Source organism: Chroicocephalus ridibundus, chromosome 19 (genome assembly GCF_963924245.1).
Source record: "Chroicocephalus ridibundus chromosome 19, bChrRid1.1, whole genome shotgun sequence".
Lineage (NCBI taxonomy): Eukaryota > Metazoa > Chordata > Aves > Charadriiformes > Laridae > Chroicocephalus > Chroicocephalus ridibundus.
In genome coordinates this window covers 7,647,532-7,670,374 of record NC_086302.1, presented here as the reverse complement: position 1 = coordinate 7,670,374, position 22,843 = coordinate 7,647,532, and the positions used below count along the sequence as shown (strand labels likewise).

At 46.4% G+C, this 22,843-nt stretch overlaps 1 protein-coding gene across 5 annotated transcripts in view; it reads right to left on the bottom strand.

Annotated features, from left to right (window-relative positions):
• The window catches only part of HIVEP3 (HIVEP zinc finger 3), a 286,550-nt gene that overhangs the window by 93,704 nt on the left and 170,003 nt on the right, over positions 1–22,843 (bottom strand). For 4 of the 5 annotated variants that reach the window (XM_063355653.1, XM_063355650.1, XM_063355654.1 and 1 more), the window contains one exon: positions 9,141–9,235. The exons of the other annotated variant lie outside the window; for it this stretch is intronic. The gene's annotated coding sequence lies outside the window, so the exon portion shown is untranslated. The remainder of the gene's footprint in view (positions 1–9,140; positions 9,236–22,843) is intronic. 5 annotated transcript variants of the gene reach the window in all.

The window sequence follows — 22,843 nt, the reverse complement described above, 5'->3', positions numbered from 1 at the left end:
ACCTTCAATGTCTCTTATGAAAACAGAAAACAGTCATGATTTAAAGACTACAAATGGTGGTAGAAGAAGCAGTTCTCAGTTAAGATGTTCCAGTGATCGATTTCTTCTCTGCTAAGATTCTGTTCCTTTTTTTCTATGCTTACTTTGTCTAGCTTCACTGCCCAAACCCTGCATCTATAAAATAAAATACCAGATATTTTCTATTGTTGTTTTTGCTCTTCGAGGAGAAATACCCTGACTACGACAAGCCAAGAACAGATCTTTGTGGGCCCTTCCTAAAACCAGCCATATATGTTGGAATTCCCCACCTACAATTACTACTTGAGACCTATTTGGGGTAAGAGCTACGTATTTTAAATTTTAGACCTTATGCAAACCAAAACACAGAGAATTCTTGGAAACAAGCTTCTTTTCAATCAGCCTTCTATACATCTTACACAAACTTTCTAGCTGCAACTGGTTTTGCGGTCCTCAGTGGCTGACTGGGACACTGTGGAATGGCTTTTGATGAGCAGCAATGGTCAGGAGCCAGAAACCATCACAATTTTCTCTGGTCATGGAGACCCGACGGTGCTGAAGGTCAAAGGGGAAGAAAGAGATATTTCTATTCTTTGCAAACCAGCTGAGATTTCAGTACCCACATCTGGCTATCCACCAACGGCAAAATTCATGCGATTTTTTTTTCTGTAGCACCAAGATTTTTAAAATGTTATTCTTAAATACTGCAAAGAAGGGAAAAAAAAAAAGATTTTTTTTTCTTTTTTTTTTTCTTTCTTAGCAACTGCCAGACTTAATAATCACAGAGCGCACAGTACCCGAGACTCAAAGTTCAGCCCAACGCAACCGTCGGCCCCTGCAGTTTCCCCATTAGCTCCCCAGTGCACAGCGTGAGGACTGGGTACACAGGCTGTTGTTTTTAAAGCTGTGTTCCAGTTACTTAAAGCAACAATAAATCTGCAGGGCTATTATAGCAATTTAAAAAGTAAACCTAACAGGGAAGTAAATTTGGTAGCTGTTCCATCTGGCTGGCAGATTGAATGGAGCCAAGCTGCACTCGTTATTTTAGGAAGGACTCGGAGCAAGGTCAGCCATTAAGACCAGCTTCCCCAGCAGCACGGAGGAACTGGTTTACTAGAAGACACTGTATAAATATTTCGCTGAGCTGCAAAAGGAGGAAGCTTCCCCGGCCCCAGGCTGACATGTGTCATGATGAGTTCCCAGGCACAATGCTCAATGAATGCTGTTATAGGAAAGGGTGTTTATTTCACATTGCAAAGCGGTTGCCAGAACACACAATCACGCGTCTTACCCGACGGCCCTGCAGGAGAAACTCCTCTCCGAAAGAGAATGAGACGATTATGTTGGCATTAACTCTTTGGTGGTGGCAGCGGGACTTCCCCCAGTCCCTGCGCCGCTTCAACCCCTCAGCAAGCAGCACCGGGGGCACAAACAAATGTTACCATTGACGCCCCCCACATGCCGGGGAGCTAATTAAAACTCTGAATTTCAGCGCAGGCAGATGAGGTCGGGGCTCTTTCCACTTCTTCACTGGTTTCATTATCTCACCAGCTTTGATGCTCTGCAGACGGTCTCCTTCCCTTCACCACAAGGCAACGCAAGGAGCAAACTTATCTGAAAGGGCTGTAGGACTGGGCAGATCTAATCAAAAGTTGAAGGGTTTTTATTTCCCTGGGGTATTTCATTTTCACTTCGATTGTCATTTTTTTAATGAAGACAAATGGAGGAAACACCAGGTTAAAAAGCCTCTATCCTTGCAAGTAAAAACAATACGCCTCTGCTCAGCCTCAGCAACGGTCCTGCCTTGCACGCTTTTGCCTTGATAACAATCCTGATTTTCTTTAACTGTTTTGGCACTGGGGTGATGCTGTCTTTGAAGCAGCCATTCCTGAAACGCATGGTAAATAAAATCAGAATTAGGCCTGATTCAAACTTCTGCTCCTACCCCTACTGCCAGGTCAAAACTTTAAGAATTTATTGAGCAGCGTGTTCTATCAGGATCCCACATCTAACACCAGCGAATCCTGGACAGCCTCACAAAAATAGAAATGCATCATTCCTGTATTACGGCTGAAACACAGGATCCTGGAGAAGTGTTGCCTGACAAGCTGGTATCAGAGCTGAGCCCAGACGTCCTGTTTTGCCTCCTTTTATCATGACAAACTTCTCTTTTTCCATTCTGAAGAACCATGCTATAAGCAAGCAATGTTTTCCTCCCACTTCCCATGCAGCAATCTTTCCCTTGAATTGTGTGGTGGAGCCTCATCATTTCTTCCAGGCGGGCAAGAGGATCACTGTCTGCATCACTGAAATGTGCTGCGGGTTCATGTCACTGTAGAAAGCTCTAGGAAGCAAGAGGTCTGGAGGCTGCTGTCAAGTTCTGAATGGCACATTCATACGAGAAGGGGAGGAGGTGGAAGATTACAGACTAGCACCCAATCCTCTGACACCGAGAGGGCTTTGACCTCAAAGAGAACAGGATTAGACCGTGAGGTTGTGTACATCATCATACAACCTTTCATTTCTGCGATCTGCTTTCCTGTCGTTTAGCAGCAAGACATGCACGTCTCCATATGGGCAGGACTTTTTGGCCATCTGTGGTACGCAAGATACCAGTAAAGTCATGACTTTAAGTAATAGCTCTCCTTTGTGTCTTCCCATGAAGTATTAACTTTCTGTAATACATTTGTGCCACAGCAGAGGTCAGGAGGAGAAAAGTCATGTTTGCAACGTCTGTGGGACGAGCTCTTCTCTTTTGCACACCAAGTTTGGTACGTCACCCTGGAACACGACTGGGCACCCCAGAGGCAAACAGACTGCCAACAGACACCCCAGAGGCAAACAGACAGCTGATACAAATCAACTCGTATTTCCCTTTGCCAAGGTGCACCAAGCGAGAGGACACTGGGTGGTTCTTGCAAGAGGAAGGAGCCAAGTACAACCTGGCTTCTAGCAGGGAGTCTAGAGAGATGTTTCATTAGCGTTGGATGCATTGTGGCAGCACAAGAGCAAGTTTTCTGGGTAGAGGTACGGCAACCTTACACCTTCCATGATCCCAGATCAACAGTGCGTGTGTGCACGTGAACACCCTACAAAGCAACACTTTCTCTTCTGTCTCCCAAAGCTCCACAGTCACAATCTCGTGGCCACTGGGTCACCTACGAGAGCTGTTGACACAGACATGACTTGACACAGCTGAGCCTGCTGCTGCTGTGCTCCTGATCTACAGGAAGAGCAAACAATGGCATTGCCTTCATTGTGGTATTTGTTCAGTGCTGCTTTCCCAGAGCTCACAGACGGAGATCCTCTGAGGACAGGCTGAGAGTTGGGGTTGTTCAGCCTGAAGAAGAGAAGGCTCCGGGAAGACCTTATAGAGGCCTTTCAGTACTTAAAGGGGGCCTACAAGAAAGATGGGGACAGACTTTTTAATAGGGCCTTTTGTGATAGGACAAGGGGTAATGGCTTCAAACTAAAAGAGGGTAGATATAGACTAGATATAAGGAAGAAGTTTTTTACAATGAGGGTGGTGAAACACTGGCACAGGTTGCCCAGAGAGGGGGTTGATGCTCTGCCTCTGGGAACATTCAAGGTCAGGTTGGACAGGGCTCTGAGCAGCCTGCTCTAGCTGAAGATGTCCCTGCTCATGGCAGGGGGTTGGATTAGATGGCCTTTAAATGTCCCTTCCAACCTAAACTGTTCTATGAACACAGTTTTTGAAGTATTTGGCCTTTCACAGACACTTGACTTCAGGACACCAACCTTGAGATCCTGCCAACTGTCACGGATATACAAGAACCACTGTTACTGACAGTCATTTGAATAGTCTCCTCAGGGAACTTCAGCCATTTCTGCTCCTTCAATTCTTTTGGCCCTTTCTCCTTACTTAACACCCATGTCTAAATCATCAGTGTACACTAACCCCAGGAGATGACATATCTTAGTGTTGGATGAAAGGCCAAAAATTTTCTTTGTGAGCTGCCCACATGGTTGGCTGGGCAAGGGCAGGCCATGAAGTAGCTCAGCAGAGAAGACTTTTTGTTCTTAGTGTTAAAAATAATGAATGTGTTTCACGTGCCAGGAGCTACAGCAAGGAAACTGTTCCCTCCAAGGTGTTGAGATTTCATGACCGTGTGGGAGGGAAGAATTGTCTTCTGCTCTCTAGATGCTTCTGCAATGTCTACCTCCACTTCACCCAGTATCTCCAGCTCTTGAACTTCTTCCCTGTAGCTCTGAGCACATCCAACAAGTTTTAAATCTCCACCCTATTTCCCAGAGGAACCACCTCTTCCCTTAGCCATTATTTCTCATTCGGTGTGACAATGCCATCAACTCTCCAAAGCACTGTGGGACACTGTCCACATGCGGAATGTGTTGTATTAGCTACTAGACACCTCCAGGAGAAAGAGTTTGTCCAGTCTTTAATGCAACACATCGGCCTTAGGGGAAAAGCCAGCACCAGTAGACCTAATCAGAAAAGTCCTCGCAGCCATGTAAACCTTCATGTATGATCAGCAACTCACCTACGTTGTTTCACCCTAGGGTAAAACTAATAAAGCTCATCTTCTTTCTATGAATCATCTTAAGAAAACAGCCCCAAATAAAATGGAAAACATTGCTGCCACAATACCAACTTGTGCGGGAATTTATTTTTAGAAGCAGCTTAAAATAGAGTGTGTGTTACCTTGTTAAAAAACATCGCCTCTCTATTTTGGTAAAGAATGACCTAAGAGCAGTGATACACACTCCTGCGCAGAGAGACGCTTCACACCCTGCACCAGAACTTCTCCATACCACTGTCTGAGAGAAAGCACTGAAGAATCATAGAACGTGTTGGGTTGGAAGGGACCTCTAAAGGCCACCCAGTCCAACCCCCTGCAGTCAGCAGGGACATCTGTAACTAGATCAGGTTGCTCAGAGCCTCATCCAGCCTGGCCTTGAATGTCTCCAGGGATGGGGCCTCCACCCCCTCTCTGGGCAACCTGGGCCAGTGTCTCACCACCCTCAGTGCAAAGAACTTCTTCCTCATGGCTGACCTAAACCTGCCCTGCTCTAGTTTAAACCATTGCCCCTCGTCCTGTCGCTCCATGCCCTTGCAAACAGCCCCTCCCCAGCTTTCCTGTAGGCCCCCTTCAGGGACTGGAAGGGGCTCTGAGGTCTCCCGGAGCCTTCTCTTCTCCAGGCTGAACCACCCCAACTCTCTCAGCCTGTCCTCACAGCAGAGGGGCTCCAGCCCTCGGATCCTCTTCGTGGCCTCCTCTGTCCCCGCTCCAACAGGTCCATGTCCTTCTTGTGCTGAGGGCTCCAGAGCTGGACACAGGACTCCAGGTGGGGTCTCACCAGAGCAGAGGGGCCGAATCACCTCTCTGGATCTGCTGCCCACGCTTCTTTTGATGCAGCCCAGGATGCGATTGGCCTTCTGGGCTGCAAGCGCACATTGTTGTCTCATGTCCAGCTTTTCATCCACCAGGACCCCCAGGTCCCTCTCAGCAGGGCTGCTCTCTGTTACCTCATCCCCCAGCCTGTATTGATAACAAGGGTTGTCCCAACCCAAGTGTAGGACCTTGCACTTGGCCTTGTTGAACTTCATGAGGTTTGCTCGGGCTCACCTCTCTAGCTCGTCCAGGTCCCTCTGGATGACATCCCATCCCTCTGGCCTGTCAACTGTACCACTCAGCTTAGTGTCATCAACAAACTTGCTGAGGGTGCACTTGATATTGAACAGCACCAGTCCCAGTACGGATCCCTGAGGGACACCACTTGTGACCCCTCTCCAGCTGGACATTGAGCCATTGACCACTACCAAGAAAAGAAAGAAAAAGGAGGGAAATCCAAAATTGGTCTTAACACCTCACTGCCAATGTCACAAAATGCCAGGGCTTAAAGAGAGGAATGTAAAAGGATGAGACAAAGAAGATTTTTGGAAATACCACTGTGTTTCCCACTAAAAAGTGAAAACAAAAAGCTGCATGTAACTTTGGGGAAGGGATTTGGTTTCTGACAGCCAACCCAGGATCTGAAACAGACTCTGATGCAATGTGGACTCTGGATTTGAAACGCCATTGCCACTGTGAAACTAAGTCTCAATGCAAAGACTTGAGGACATATCCTCCAGTACACCCTTCTGCATCAGTAAAGTAATGGAAAAGGAAAGGAAAAGAGCTGTGGGCAGCAGCGTGCATCCCTGCAGACAACACCCCCAGCACCAACACTGTGGAGTGCCCTTTCCCCGAAAAGGGCTCCAGCTGTCTCCTGACACAAGGACTTGAGAGGGCATCATATCCTCAGGTGCCCACCAAAACCCACTGCAGACAATAAAATCTCTGCCAAGAGCAAATACTTCTCCATAGGCCATGCTGTGGCCACCCTGCACCTCCTCGTGCTCTTTGCCATTTCACGAAAGCACAAGAGAAAATTCATCGATGTTTGGTCTGTTGAATCCTAGCAAGATGAAACCCAAAGGATACCTCTCCAAACCACCACAGGCTCACGGCACTGTGAAGCCAAGGAAGAAAAGCAAAGCTGAATTAAAAGGAAAAGGAAAACAGTAATCGCACGAGATTTGAAAGTGGTGAGGAAGAGACTCTGCAGAGAAGCCTGGCTGCTGCTTGGGGCTGCGCAACATCAAACCTTCCCATTTACCTGACGAAGACGTAGAGCAATGGCCATAGCATCCACACAAACTGTCACGGGGAAAATCTTCTGGTCTTTCAGTCTCGTAAAACTCAAAGCCAGCTTAAAATTGATTGAATCTTTCCAAGGAAGCTCACTTTTGAGTGGTGAATAAATATGAAATGAGAATAGAGGGATGAATCTGATGGAAAATTACCTCATTTGGCAGATACTGTTCTGCAACCTTCGCTATACGCGGATACATATGGGCAAGCACATATGCAGTGCCATACAGTTTTGTTTTGTGAAAATCTGAACAGCTTTTCAGAAATGGAAAACAGTAAGAGAAAGAAGCTGTAAAAAAAAAAAAAAAAAAAAGCAGTGATGGGAAAAGGCAGTGGCATATGCAAGTGAGAAAAGATATGGCTGTTGGTGAGACACAGAAATGGAAAATTACAGCAGGATTGCTCCAGAGGGAAAAAGCCACGTGTGGGAGGGGGCAAGGATGCTATGCAGGCGGGCGTTTGGCCATGCCAGAAGGTCGGGAGCTGAACTAGGCTGCTGCCAGAGGGGAGATTTGGTACATTTCTCAAAAAAAAAGAAGCTGCAAGAAGAGAAGAAACACGTTTGAAGACATTAGCACAGGGGTAGCTGGGTGACCTGCAGATGGGCACTATGGGAGGAGATGGAGAACTAATGGCTGGCTCGAAATGCTGGATGCAATGTAATTCTCCCTAAAAGCCCAACCAGCCAGAGATTTGTACACTGCACCATATGAAACAACCCCAAAATATTACTTAAACTCATAGAGGTTTTAAATAAGACTCCTTAGACGTGTTTTTAAGTCACATAAATAAAAGTCAGACAGCTAAATTAATCCTAATTAATCTGATTAGGATTACTGCAGTGGTAAGAATCATTTAGTGGTACCGTAAGATCTTTTTTTCCCCCCTCTCTCCAAAAAGAACTCCCTTCGTGCACTTGCTTTTAACAGCACCATACCAGATAGCCCATCCAACTATAATTCCATTATGGTCAGGAGAGATTTCATCCACTCAGTGAAATGCGATGAATAAATACAAAATCATTCACATTATGTACTCTCTACAGGGATATTTAAGGCTTTTCCCCCCAAAGTAAATCAGTTTTATGTAGTTAAAGTCCTTGAAAATACCAAACTGCAAGTCTTTGTTCACAGAACTTAATTTCTTCTCAAATTCCTGTAACTTTGGGAAAGACATACAGGTCACAGAGGAGGGGACGAGGATCAGTATTTCTCACCCAGGCTCAGCCTATGAGCCTAACACAATACTGGCCTCCCGTGCCTCAGTTTCCCCCTTTGCAACATGGGAATAGACCTTCTGGCCCTATGACACAGGTGCCATAATTCGCTGGCACATCTATGAAGTCTGAGGTGAAATGCAAGTAGAAATTATTTTTCTTATTTAAGCATAAATTTCCAGAAGCAGCAGAGATGAGGTTTGAAACACAGAGCTATTCTGACAAACACTATACGTTTAGGTGCAGCTAACAACAAACCCCGGCTTTATACTCCTCCTAAGAGAGAAACAAGAAAGTAATTCTCATCTGAGTTAATTTGCGACCGATTACCTTTGGGGTCCATCCACCGTTTTTGTTTTCCTTTCTTATTTGTTAAACACCGACAGTTACTGGGACATAAACAATGTCTGTCCACTATATTTTTGGTCTCTGCGGGCAGCATCTGGCTCTGCCCCTTTGCGTTATAAACACAAGCTTGGGCTACAAAGCTTAATTTATCAGACCCCATGGAAATTCATAAATCCTGGAATACTACACCCTTCGCCACCTCCAGCAAAATGAACCTATGTGATAGTCCGCTGATACAGGAATGCAGAGGGCAAAAATCCCAGCAAAGGACATAGACCATCTATCGGGACACACGCCTGCCGCCACCCCCAGCAGGTCCAACACAGCCCCGCCATTGCCCACCACCACCTCCTCGGTTCGTAAGTCAGGAAACAAACTGCATTTGCTTTCCTTCCCTCTGGGTCTCAGCCCCAAACGCTCGTTAATAAACAAGTATTTGCGAAAGGGCAGCCACAAGGTGTGAACGGAAGGTGGGTTTGCCTTGAGAACGAAGGAAAAAAGAGAACTCTAGCGAATACAGGGGGAAAAGTTGACTTGCCGATTTGCCAAGAAAGCATAGCTTCCACCCTTTCAAACTCCTGGCCCTGCGCATAACTGGTCTTGTTCAGGCGTCGGTATGCCAAATAAACTTATTTCTCATTACAAAGCTTCAAAGGGTCTGATGGAACCTCTTGCTTTGGGATACAAATCTCAGTGTCCCAGGGAGCTGCGTTGCTTTTCGTGCCTTTTGCAAGGCAAATGCAGCACAGCAGGATGCTGCCACAGCGCACAGAGCCAAAGGGAAGGATGTACCGAGTGGGTGTCCGAGGTCTCCTAGCTCTAGGAGAAAAATACAATTCAGTATTTTTATAATTGATGTGAATGATGGAACACAGTATGCTTACTAAAATTGCTGCTGATACCAGGCTGGGACGGGCTGCAAGTACTTCGGAGGCCAGGATTAGGATTCAAAATGGTCTTGATAAATTGTAGAAATGGTCTGGAAAAAAAAAAAAGAGAAAAAGAAAAAGACAATTCATGAATGATGGGTGAACAGTGCTAAGACAGGAATAATCAATGACACGGTCACAAGGGAAATAAATATCAATTCAGAAGGGGTGGTTTTGGAAAAGGAGCTCAGGATTACCGTGGATCACAAACTGAACAGGAGTTGAACGCTGTCACATTGCTGCAATAAAACCCAACACAGAATGACAGAAGGGTTTGGGTTGGAAGGGACCGTTAAAGGCCATCCAGTCCAACCCCCCTGCCATGAGCAGGGACATCTTCAACCAAATCAGGTTGCTCAGAGCCTCGTCCAACCTGACCTGGAATGTTTCCAGGGATGGGGCATCTCCCACCTCTCTGGGCAACCTGGGCCAGTGTTGCACAACCCTCAGTTTAAAAAATTTCTTCCTTATATCATCACACCGCCATACGCAGAGCGGGGTACTGTTCACCACATACACAAAGGGAAGTTTTCATTTATGTAGCGCTACTAAAGTCCCGATATTGGACACTGCATTTCAATAAAGTAGTAGAGAAAGTCCCAATGCAGACAGCAAGAATGACCAGAGGCTGAGAAAGCACAGACTGGAAAAACAGTGAGAAAATAACATAACTTTGGACTAAAGAGTAAAGACTACAGGGAGGCATCATAATGATCTTCAAACACATCAAGAGGGCCACAACAGAAAGGAATCAACTGTCTTCTTGGCTTGTCAAGGGTAGCACAAGATGTCATAGTCTTAAATTGCATGAAGGAACACAGGTGAGACACTAGGACGAGTTTCCTGACTAAGGGAAGAAAAGCACCGAGACATTCAAGGACAGCTGAGGGCTCTCCAACGTTTGGATCAGAAGAGTTAAGGCACTGTCCATCACGAAGAAGCATGGAGGAGGTGGCTTTACCTTGAAGTCTTAATTTTCTTCATTTCAAAGGGTAAAAAAAAAAAAACAACTTAGGAAGCAACTTAATGACTGCACAGCTGAACCTACATAAACCAACTGTTAATTAATTAACTACATTATGACAGTTGAGGCCATAGCCCCATCCACCACATGATCCACACATCTTCCCCAACTGCTGCCTATCTACGTAGACCTGGGGGGGGGGGAAGAAATATTATTATGCCGATATTGTGGAAAAGGAAAAGATCTGAAGAGACCAAGTCATACGCCAACGTCATACAGAGGATCTGACACAATAAAAGAGCCCTGTCCAGTGGTGTAATCTCAAAATGACCCTTTTACTTAGGGAAATATTAAAATATACTCAATGGAGGTCTAGCTGGAATATTTGCAAATGCCCTGCTTGCAGCAATATATTATAAGATCTCAAACCAGTTTTATTTTTGAACAAATCTGCCTTCACACATGGCATGCAAAATATTTGTTTGCAGGTGAAAAGCTGCAACATAAATGTTCAGAGCATTAATTTCTCATTAGAAGTAACCTGCACAGAATAACGATGGGGCTGGAGGGCAGGAGTTTGATGGCTGATGAGTGAAAGCAAATATTTTTAGCCATTTTCATTGAGTGCAAAAATAGATTCATAATAAGCCGCCCTCCCAGCCTGGCAGGTTGCTGACAGCCGTAGCGGAGGCTGCAACGGGGCACCTCACCGGGGCTGGCAAAGGGTCTCGCAACGTCCTTCAGGTGGCTGGGGGACAGGTTGGTCCAGCCTCACCACCAAGCCACAAAATCTTCCCTCTGGAGGCCTGGTGAACAGGCAGCCTCTGGTCTGGGCAGAGACTTCCACCAAGGATTTCAAGAAACCCAAAGGGGCTCACTGCAGCCACTGCCGTCCCCCAGCATCGTCAAGCCCTCACCGCCACCTGCCTGTAGATCAGCCAGGAAAACCCAGTGCCAGAACAGGCATTAGAGATGCTTTTAACAGAAGTGAATTTTCATTTTAATAGGAAAGTAAAAAAAAAAAATAAAAAATAATAAAGAGAGCATTTCAGACGCACACAGTGATGCCAGGCGGTGCAAAACTGCCCTGGCTTTAGCAAAGCATTACTCTCGCGTCACTCCTCTACCACTGAGGCTTCTCCAGGGCTTCTCTAATCACAAAGAACAGCTGAAATGCCAATGGGAATAAATGTTGGCCTTGCTGATGCATAAACATCTAAACAGATTTCCTTTCGCGCTGTCTTTGACAAGCTGAAGCTCCAGCCTTTACCCCAGTTTAGTTTGGGAGCATCCTATGAGATAGCAGGCAGACTTCTACTGATAAGCTACATCAATATTAACTGGAAGGCATTTGCCCCATCTGGGTTTTGAACAAAGAATATCAGATTAAAAGGAAAAAGGAAAAAAAAAAAGCAGCAGTCCAGGCACTTGAGATAAAGTAGCTGTTATCACCCTCTCTAACAAGGCTGCATGCTTTCTGTCTCCAGGCAATGACTCTGTGAAAGCAGTTTGAACACAAGTTAAAAATTCATATCCCAGCCAAGCTGTCCTCACTAAGCCAGCGGAGAGTCGCAGCTCCTGCGACCTTTCACGACGCGTTTCTGGAAGATGGTGGCACTGGCAGGTACACGGAGTAGCTCACTGCTCCAGCCATCCCCTCGGCAGGTGCCTTTGGACAGGGAAGGGCCTTGCTGCTTTTCCTTTCTTGTTGAATAAAGGCTTGCAAAACCATTCAGATGAAAAAATCTCTATTTCGGGTTCGAAACAGCTTTGTAAATCCCACAGCTCGTCTCGCATGGAGACATCTGGCAAGTCTCCTTTGCAGTGAGTCTGAACAGGGTGATAACATGCCATTTAGCTCTGCTTTCTGACCCAGCAGTGGGTTTCTGCAGTGCTGACGGTGGGATTTCATCCCATTTTCCCCCACCAGTGCTGCATCCCAAGAAAACTTGTGGGACAAGACGCAGCCAATTTAACGAGCAACTGAAAGCACCCAGGGTCTTGATTCAGCAGCTGAGAACAGGTACTAGAAAAACTGTGGTTCCCAGGAGGTAATGCAGCACTGAGGAACAAAATTTCTCTAGTGGCTACTCACCCACTAAGAAGAAGAAGAAAAAAAAAAAATAAAAAAAAAAATCCACCATTTATGTGCTATTTCGCCCTGATGACAGGAAAGAGCTGGAAAGGGCCATTGCTTCTGAGCTTAATTACATCCGATGCTTCTAAGGGTGAGGGAAAAGAGCACTTCATGAGCCAAAACCAAAAAAGTTAATATATTGCACTGCAGCAAGAACACAGCATCTTCAAAGCTTTCCCTCCCCACACCCTGAAGTGTGAAATTAGAGATTTTTTTTCTTTTTTTCTCAGTAATGCTTTTTGCTCATTTCCTGCCTGGCCTCATACTCTGCTAACAATGAATCAGGATTAATTAACATCAATGTCAAGATTAAGATCAGGCCGAACCAGGACTTTCTTGTCATCTTGAAGCCCACGTAATGACGGGCTGACCACGCTGCCAGGTTGGACTAATTCCCTTCACCTGTGGGGAGCTGGTGCTTTCAGGTGAAACCAGCCCACCACCTCGCACAAATCTCTCGCTTTGGGGCAACTCAGCCAGTTTCCCCAAGTTGGTTCTTTGTTTTCCATGCACCTCTTCTAAACCCACCATCGGCATTTATTTTCACATTCCCAGGCGGGAAGCAAGCAGCCGTGCACAAACTGGAAGCTGTGGTCTGAGGCGAGCGAGGGGCAGTTTTAGCGTAAGGTACTGCAAGCCACACACAGGTATAGAAAAGCAAAACTAGTCCAGCAGCCTGTGGTGCTCTTAAAACAGTGATCAGCAGCTGTGAAGGAAATTTTTCTGGATTCTCCTCCAAATATACACCTCTGACCTTATCAGGCTCCATATTCTCATAAGGCCACTCACTATGAATTAAACTATGACCTTCCAGGTTGCTTTTTGTAAGACCAAGGAGACCAGAAGGTCTTGTCTTTCTCACCTTCCGGGCGTTTGCTCAGCAGGCTACTGCAGGTTCAAACCAAGTGTTCCCACAAGAAAGCGGGAGGAAAAGGGTAGGATGCAACCCCATCAGTCGCCTCCCTGTAGGGGACAGGACTTTCCTCCTCAGACCGGCAGCTCGAACCTCTCCACCCTGGCAGGGATCCACGGAACTGCCTCTCCAGCCCAGAGGATGCAGCGGAGAGCTGCAACATCACAAACGTGGCAACATCTTTCCTTGAAAACCCTCGGGAGATCTGCAGCCCCGTTCCCCTTCCCAAGTTCTGTATACACATTATAAACACAATGTTCTCAAAAGAAACCTGCTGTCAAGCATGACATAGTGTCTATGGCGGTTTCTACAGCTATCCATTCATCTTTCCTACAGCCATATCAACAGTGCATCAAGAACAACAGAAAAATTATTCTTGTGGCACATTTTCTGGTGCTCCTTGGTTTTATTTCACTTCAGCATGGCATTTTAGAAGTTTTTCAAAGTGTTAAAAAGCATGACCTTTCCCTTTATAAATCATTAAGGGAAGCAAAGAGTCACAGGTACGGGCAAGTGTTAGGAACCTAAACTTTTTGACGCTTCTGCAGAGTAAAAGTTCTCTGCTGAGCTAAAGGAAGTGGAGCGAGGCTATGAACGGAGATTGAACCAGCAGTTCTTGAGATTTAAGTTTAGGATGTGATCAGTTGTAGAGAAGAGTCTAAAAAAGAAAACAGAATCTCTTTGCAGAACACTGGCCTCCATCTCTGAGCAGAAAGCATCACATAGGCAGTTATTTCAGTAAAAAATAAGATGGCCAAACATATGTACTAATGACTCATTAAGATAAAAATCTTTGCTTAATTTTCCCAGCAGTGCAAAATGAAAAATTTCACTTTCCAGCCTCCAAAATACGAATGTCCAGGCCCCTCCCAAAAGCGAGCAACCAGAGGGGTCACAGCACCCTTCCCACCCCCTCAGCGGGAGGGGAGAGATCGCACCTCCTGCAGCTCCCTGCAACGGTCCCTGCGGCCACCCTGAGCTCCAAAGCAGAATCCAGAACCTTCTGGGGGTTTTAAGGCTTTAGCTGCCCGATAAAGCTACTCTACAACACGTGGAGCTCTATTTGCCACAGCGTGGTCAACAGAAGCGCATCTCCACAGCGCGTGTGATGAAATACCTCAGTACGTTCATCTCCCTGGTCATGAAGCTCCCACATATTAGCAATTTCTATGCTATTCCTCAATCTTCTCACCTGAAGGATGACACAAGAGTCTAACCTTGAACGCAGCATCCAAGAATAATTGTAATTTTTTAAATTCCACTCATGTCACAGACCCAATTTGTCCAAAGCGCAGCTTGGGGTTTTTTTGCGTTATGAAGAGGAAAAAAAAAAAAAAACAAAACACACAAAAAACCAAAACTAGCTAGCAATTCTCTTCTGTGCACAGAAGTTCTGCTGCACTTTTGCTGGATGACACACCGAAGAACCACAACTGCACAGCCCAAAGGAGACAAACGGCTGATGCAAACGGAAAACAATGCAGCAAAAGGAAGTTATTCTGTAAGGCAATTACTTTGTTCTTTCAGGGGCTTTTTGGGGTATCTTCTTTCCATAGAAAGTTTCCACTACAGTTATTTAAATGAAACTCGTGTGTATTTTTGTCCCCAAACCTATGAGGCTGCATAGCAGGAGATCTGCTGAAAACCAGTAAAACAAGATTTAATTGTGCCTAAGCCCTGGTTCCTAGGTCAGAAACATAGACAAAGAACGAGGAATGACCCAAAACAATTTGTGAGTCATTTTTTTAAACTAAAACCTGGAAAGACCTCGAGATATTATTTAGCAAAGCCGCTGGAGGTGTTTTAGGGGAGCAAAAACTATCCGCAAGCGTGTGAAAAGTGAGAGTCCGAAGCTACCTGCATGGGCACATCCACCTTCATGGCATGGGGCAAAAGAGGGAAAGGGAAGAGTTGAATGAACATTAGGAAATGCCTCCATCAAGAGTCACCCCATCACTTGAAACATCTCAAGGCCGGACAAACATCCTCACGCTATCAGGTCGGAGACGCTCTTTTTCATGACGCAGACTTTCAGCATCCTCATCTTCATTTTGGGCTCCAGCGGCCTCAGACGTGGGGGAAAACACCACCGTGCGAGAGGAGCTCAGGCTGGGTCGGAGCTTCAGACCCGAGCCTGAGCCTCCAGGTGATTTTGGGACGTCTGTGCCGGTCTCCGATGCGCTGCCGGCCTTCCCCCGCGGCGTGCAGATGGCTGAATATTGAAGCAGCTTTTGCTTCTTGGCACTGTGCAGCAACGCAGTGGCACGAACGCAGCATATAGAAGACCATTTCTGCAGAAGATTTACAATCCGCCTTTAAACCCTCTAAAGGGGTTAAATAACGTGGCGAGCACGGGTTTCTTGTGGAAAAATGACTCACAGGAAGGATGGCAACAATGCACTGCTATAAAATATTAAACATAATAGGTCTCTCTGCCCGGGACTGAAAGAATAAAAAACAAGGTAAGTGGACCCGTGTTTTTCTCCTGGTTCTCAAAGTCACTAATGGCCCTCTGGGTCTGTGAACAGATGTCAACAGCATACTGCAGGTACCACAATTTACTCGCCGCAAATTATTGCCTGGCATTTAATTAAAATTTTATTGTGACGATTCCCATCATCTCTCTCCACAGCACCAAACGGAGCAGACTGAAGAGAAAAGTGGATCTTTCAGAGCAAATGAGCCCACTCGGTCAATAAAATACTGTAGCTCTGAAAGGGGAAAAGAAAGTGTGTGGTAAGAGGTTTGGTTATCTGACGTTTTTTCCCTGCGCGGGGCCCCGCTGTGCTGTTCCCGGCACTGACGCCTGATCTGAACCAGCCTGAAGTCGGCTGTGGGACGAGCCCAATACACGGACGGTGTTTTTCTGCTTGGACTCCTTAGGGATCGGGCAGCATCCCGTTAGGAGCGGAGGATGGAACAACCGGCCTCAACCGTTCACTTGTCCAGCTTGGGAGGAAAGCGCTTTTACTGCAAAAAGCTCCTTATTCACGGTTTCATTTCCCATATCACACGCCTTTTAGGAACAATCCCAACCTGGTGGGAGGATCTGTCCACCTAATGGAGACTCCTCAAGGATTTGTGCTTTTTTTGCCCTAAAATGATGAATGACTGTTCTTGCTCTCATTACAGCAGTTGGAGCGTCCTACTGCTTTCAGTAGATGAAGCAAAGGGACCCGGTCTGCTCCGTCCCAGGCTGCTGCTCCATGCACTCCACTGCACCCAGATCTTCCCCAGTCCAGCTGGGGGCTGGACGGGAGCACAAGATCACCTTTTCTCCTGTCCTGCACATTTTTCTGGTGGCTTCTACCGAAGCCAGTAACTCCACACAAGAGTGTAGGAGACTTGGCAGCTCACAGGCTTACACACAAGCCCCCATCTATCTCAGAGGTTCTGGCAATGATCAAGTGCACAGAGGCCTCACAACTGCCCCTGGCTGTAAGGGAAGGAGAAAATCCCACAGGTACCTCATCGGATACCACCTTCTGGATCACAAATACAGTGATCCCAAATCCCTGAGCAAAACAACACAGACATGGAAGGAAACAAGACGCATCCGTGAAAGCTGATGCTTGATAGCACCACATTATCCTAAACATCAGTGTCCTGCTACCGGTTGAGGCCACCCTTGACCCTTCAGAAGAGGGAAAAAGCCAAAAGCCAAGACAAAACACCCTCAGCTGCTTGTGCAGTTAGAAAAACTGCCCTCCTGATACCTGCAGACATACGCTGGAAGCCCTGAAGCACAAGACCCAAGGAAAGCAGAGTTTTTATGCCGAGCCACGAGCGATACGGGATGCTAAGAAAAACAATAGCAAACCCTCTCTGTCCACAGCCAGAAGGAAAAAAGGTTTATGTACACACCGGCTCCAGGGCCAGGATGGATTAACACCATCATCTGCCACAGTACTGGGGAAAATACAGCTCCAAGGCTTAAAACTAAGGGTCTCTGAAGACTTGAAATCCCCAGGGAATGAGGAGATATGAGCTCCTCTCCAGAGCCTCAGGGGTTAAGACAGGCACAGCTGATCTGACAACGTCCCCCTCTAAAGGTACCTGTGATGCTTTACCTCCCTGTGCAACTACTCTGGGAAGTCAGGGGAGACAGAGCTAGAATGATGGATGCAAAATTAAAAGCTCAATAAATAATTAATCACTGAGGTCATCAAATTGTACGAATCTGTCCGTCTTCTCGCTCTCTGCTCTCCTGTTAATCAGAGGAGTCTCTGTTTCAATGGTGGGTGAAGTGGTCCTGAAAGAACCATAATTCCTGCACGCTGCTGCCATGAAGCTTGTACTGGGTGCCATATAAATCAATAGTAATAAATCATTTGCTGAATGTTGTAAAGACTTTAAGAGTGTTAAGCAAACAGATAGCCTCCAGAGCTCCCAAAATAAAGTGAGGGGTGAGTCTGAGTAACTCATTAAGGTAATTATTAAAACGCGTAGTCGCCAAACATCAAATATGTATAGCATAGAGAAAACCTCCTTTCCTCTTTCCGGTATCATCCTCTCCACAAATGCCAATGAAAAAGAGCACTCTTAAGTACCACAAATAAAATACAGGGCACAGATGAAATCTAGCAAACCCATCCCACCGCCTGGCCACCGTAACCCCTTCTCTTCCCCCTTCTACGCACCATCTCCCTCTGAGTTTCACCTGAGATGGGAAGCTCCCTCAAGCTGGGACCACGCGACCAGTTTTTCCAATATACGCAATTTCTAGTATGTGATGGTGTTATCCTGGTTATAAATAAGTGGTAAATGACAATGAACATGAATGCCCAGAATGGAAGAAATTTATCCCCTGGTTGTTGCATCCTCCAGAGGCTGAGCAAGGTGAACCAACGTGACCCAGCGTGTCAGGTCCTTGTGCTCCCACCAGCAGCAATGGCGTGATCCAATCTCTGGACTGGGCCAGATCAGCTCCTTGACAAGGAATGACGACACCGCCGGCATGTGAAGCACAAAAAGAGGTGAAATATTAGGTTTATTGCTACATCTAAGGAGGAATTGGGGAAACTTAACAGCTCAAACTGTAGTTTAGTGAGGGTTAATAGCTAATGTTTGCAGAAAATGCCAGTGCTTCACTGCCTCACGCAGCTGCTCAGGACCTCTCTGCTTTGTGCTGCACCTACAAAATGAGTTTTCAAAGTTCTCTGGAAGTTTCTTCCCAATTTGTGAACAGTGTTGTTACCGTATCCATGCCAAAATGTCATGTTATCTGTGAGAAATACCATGCTACTTGATTAAGCACAGACCGTACATATCAGTCTAGCACTGTCCAATGTGTTACAGCAAGAGGAGCCTGCCCAGCACCGACAGCGGGCTGGCAGCAGCAGCAGAACCTCCCCACCACTGTCTTCGGACATGGGACAACAACAGCCTTGGGCCCGTGGGCTCGTGTGTGTATAAGGCTCTTTTTCCTCTGGCTGTGGACAGAGAGGGTTTGCCATTGTTTTTCTTAGCATCCCATATCGCTCGTGGCTCGGCATAAAAACTCTGCTTTCCTTGGGTCTTGTGCTTCAGGGCTTCCAGCGTATGTCTGCAGGTATCAGGAGGGCAGTTTTTCTAACTGCACAAGCAGCTGAGGGTGTTTTGTCTTGGCTTTTGGCTTTTTCCCTCTTCTGAAGGGTCAAGGGTGGCCTCAACCGGTAGCAGGACACTGATGTTTAGGATAATGTGGTGCTATCAAGCATCAGCTTTCACGGATGCGTCTTGTTTCCTTCCATGTCTGTGTTGTTTTGCTCAGGGATTTGGGATCACTGTATTTGTGATCCAGAAGGTGGTATCCGATGAGGTACCTGTGGGATTTTCTCCTTCCCTTACAGCCAGGGGCAGTTGTGGGGCCTCTGTGCACCTGATCATTGCCAGAACCTCTGGGATAGATGGGGGCTTGTGTGTAAGCCTGTGAGCTGCCAAGTCTCCTACTCTCGTATGTGTAGCTACTGGCTTTCTCCCTGCAGTTACATGCTGCATGCTTTCCTCCCCAAACCCTGCCTGCGCGCCAGGCCTGCGTCACCCCACGCAGAAACTCCTGTGCATGTTGAACCAGGATGAGACCCCGAAAGCCGGCTCCTGGCTGGAGGCGGCTCTTCTGACAGTGGTGGTCCAGGGGCTCTCCCACCCGCCGTCCTGCCCCTGTGCCGTGGCACACAGGAGACGCTCCCACACCTGGGCACCATGGCACGTCGGCATCCCAAATCCAGCCTCAGCCACGTGGTGAAGCCATACCGGTCGACTCTTTATGGCCACAGTAGCAGACGACACCCATCAGTGTATCTGAAAAAGCCTTCTCCCAATAAATGACCTGCATCTGCAACTTCTTGTATTTCCCCGGGACAGGGCCCAGACCATCACCACTCCGCAGGCAGATCTCATCTACCGTCAAACTTTTTTGCCTCTTCAAAGGATAATCTGACTAACGTTATTTTATTTATTTTTTTTTTCCCTGAAACACCATCGTACAACACAGCATTGGAGTCCAAACACCAAACTGCCCCTTTTCCAGCATTCTGGGTGCTCTTCTCTGCCATTCCACTTTAAGCTGTTTCTCCACTCCATTAGAAACACCGCCAGTAAAAACCTCCTGAAAACGCCGTTGCAATTTAAAGCGAGCCGGTCCGAAACCAGTATCACAGCCACTTGCTTAATATATTTCTCCCTAGAAGAACTTACAATGTTTCCTTGATGAACCCCCAAGCATAACAGTTTCCACAGTGATTACAGAAAAAGTAGCGGTGCCAGAAATAACATCGTTAAATGGAAAACATCCCCTGCGCTCGCTCTCGCGCACGCACACACCCAGCGAGGGCAAACGGGCTCACCGGCACCGGGGACGGTTTCTCCCCGGGGACAGACCCGGCCCCCAGCAGCCACCAGTGGAAATGCAAACAGAGATGGAAATTGAGTCAAAATGCCACTTTTTAAGTAGGTGTCTTGGTGATGGCCCATAGGCAGGTACCTTCTGCACACAGCGTACCCTCGAATAGAGATATAGTCCATGAGGATATTACAAAAGCAGCTTCCCAAGTACAGTACTCCAAATATTTTACCTAGGAAGGCAGGACAAAACGCCCACCCCCAGGGGTCTGTCCTGCCCTGTGAAAGGCACTTTTAGTTCTGGCGCAGCCCTGGTGCAAAAGCAGGAAAGAGAAGTACCGACCGAGTATCGGAGCTTCCCCAAGCCACCCCTCCTTGGCACTCGCATTCATTCAGTTATTTGAGGTCCAGGACATGCAAAGCTGCGCTTGCCATTCCTGTGAAACCGCCTGCGTGTTTTCGGGCCGCTGCCATCCTCCTCGTCCCCGCGCCAGGCTGCGGGCACCCCGTCTCCAGCGCTGCTGCGACCTGACATCTCTCCCTTTCCTCATTCATTTACCGAAATAGAGAGAAGGCTTTCAGCAAACACCTTTCCAAAGCCATTTTCTGCAACAAGAGCCCTCAGGAGCTTCAAACTCTTTAATGGCTTATTGCTCACAAGAAAAGAGCAAAATGAATGCTTTCTATTATCTTTTAACCTAAACTTTTGGCTCACGCACGGCCACCGGACCCTGCCCTCTCCCCACACCCCTCACAAGCATCTTCTCCTTTTGAGCTCTCTGTCCCCATGACCCTCAGAGCCTTTACCAGCTTTTTTTCCCCTGGGAGGAACTCAACACACTTATCCATGTAAAAAAAGATCACGTTTATCACCTTGATTTGCATTCGAATTTATTAAAGTATACGACCAACCTCCTGCTTGCTTAGAAAGGTATCACTCTAATTTAGAGATGGCAAAAATGGGTTCAAAAAGGAAAAAAAAAAAACAAAAACAAACAAAAAACCAACAACAGGCTAAACAACAATGTCCAGCTTAGATTTTTTGTGATAGGTTTTGTGTTTGACACGACTCCGCAAGCAGAAGCCGCCCAGGACATGCAGATACATCCCCGACTGCCAGCCATGACTTAGCTCCCATTCAGGAGCAATGGGATTTTGAGGATTTCTGTTATATTCACGCACTTTTCATTTCCACCTTTACACCTGTTTATCTAAAAAAAAAAAAAAAAAAAAAAAAACTGCTGCTTTAACATTCTGGCATACCATCTCCTACCTTGTGAATAATTCTGAATTCTGATTAATGCAAATATGAACGCAAAGGATTTTCTAACTTTGCAGCAAATCCCCACAGGTGGGTGACAGATCAAAACACGAAGGCAGCAGACCATGTCTACGGCGATGAATTACAGGCAGAATCAAAAAGCAACTCTATTCCATGGAGACTATAAGGCAACCAACACCTCATCTGGGACTTTCCCTTAACTTCTTTAAAGACCTAAAACCTGCATAATGCATAATAAAACCAACACTGCAGGCTTTTTCTTTAGCAGAAAACCAGCCCACTGCTGCCTTCGGGTTATGAAAAAATTCTTCAGTTTGGCAGTAAACGGTTTTAGCCTTCCTCGCTTTACTCTTCCTGAATGCAAACGGCGCCATTCAAAGCAGGTTTGCAAAAGCAGCAAGGCTTCGGTTTTAATAAATGCTCCTTGAATTAAAAAGGATTACCTTAGTAATGATAGAAACCGCGGTAGTAAACTCATTAGACAGTGAGTCATTACCGTCGGATGCTATCAGATGCGAAGATCCAGCCCCTGCTGCCGGCACATCTACTCACACGGTGCGAGGAAGATCGTAGGTGATTCTTGGATCTCTTTTACCCATTTCGGTAAGTTTTTTGAGCAGCTGCTGGGCCATTGGTGCTAAAAAGCAATAGCTTCCCCAGCCTAGAGTGGTCATGAACCATAACTATGAATCTTTACCATAATACGTTTTCATAGTTATTTGTAGTTATTCACTGTAGCATGAAGCACTTACTTAGAATATTATTTAAAATAGTATCAATTTACTTTTATTTAGCATTTTTTACGCTGGTGGAAAAAACTCTGTGGTGTTTTACAAACTGCTGCGGAGGGAGTGTGGCAATGCTCCTGGGAGGGAGGGAGAATATTTTTAACCCCATTTTACAGAAGTGGGAACTGAGGCACACACTTTTCCACAGAAGGATATTGGCCAGAAACACTTCTGAATTCTTGCAGGATAACTTCCAGCAGAGATCCTCACTTCCAGAAGAAACGTACGCTTATTCCAAACTACAGTGGTCACCCTGTTGTCTCCTGGCCAATTTTCTCACGTAAACAGAGTGGTGAAACGGTGGGGAAGAGTGGTTTCTCTTCAGGTTTTGTTAATTTTAGCCTGAGAAAGTCATGAAGGAAATACCTGAGCACGACGGGCAAGTTTGTGGGAGGTAATTAAACACCCAGCTCGACTTCCCTTACAACTCAGAAAAGCTTCAAATTCTTCTGTAGGTATCTACTACTCTATTTTTGCACTTGGTTCAAGCCTGACCTTTCATTGCCCTGTTTTGTTCCACAGTCGAGCACTCCTCGTCTTCAAAATGAAGGCTTTTTTTTTTTTTTCCTTTTTTTAAACACGACCAAAACTTTATTTTCCTCTTTAAAACGTGCAAAGATCCAACACACTTTTGGGGGGTTCAAATACACACAAGAACGCTTTGTCCTGCCCCTACTGGCCCTGCCGTTCCCCCCAATTGACACAAGCACTTGGGATGCCAAGAGACCTCATATTTGAGTAAAGAAATCCCT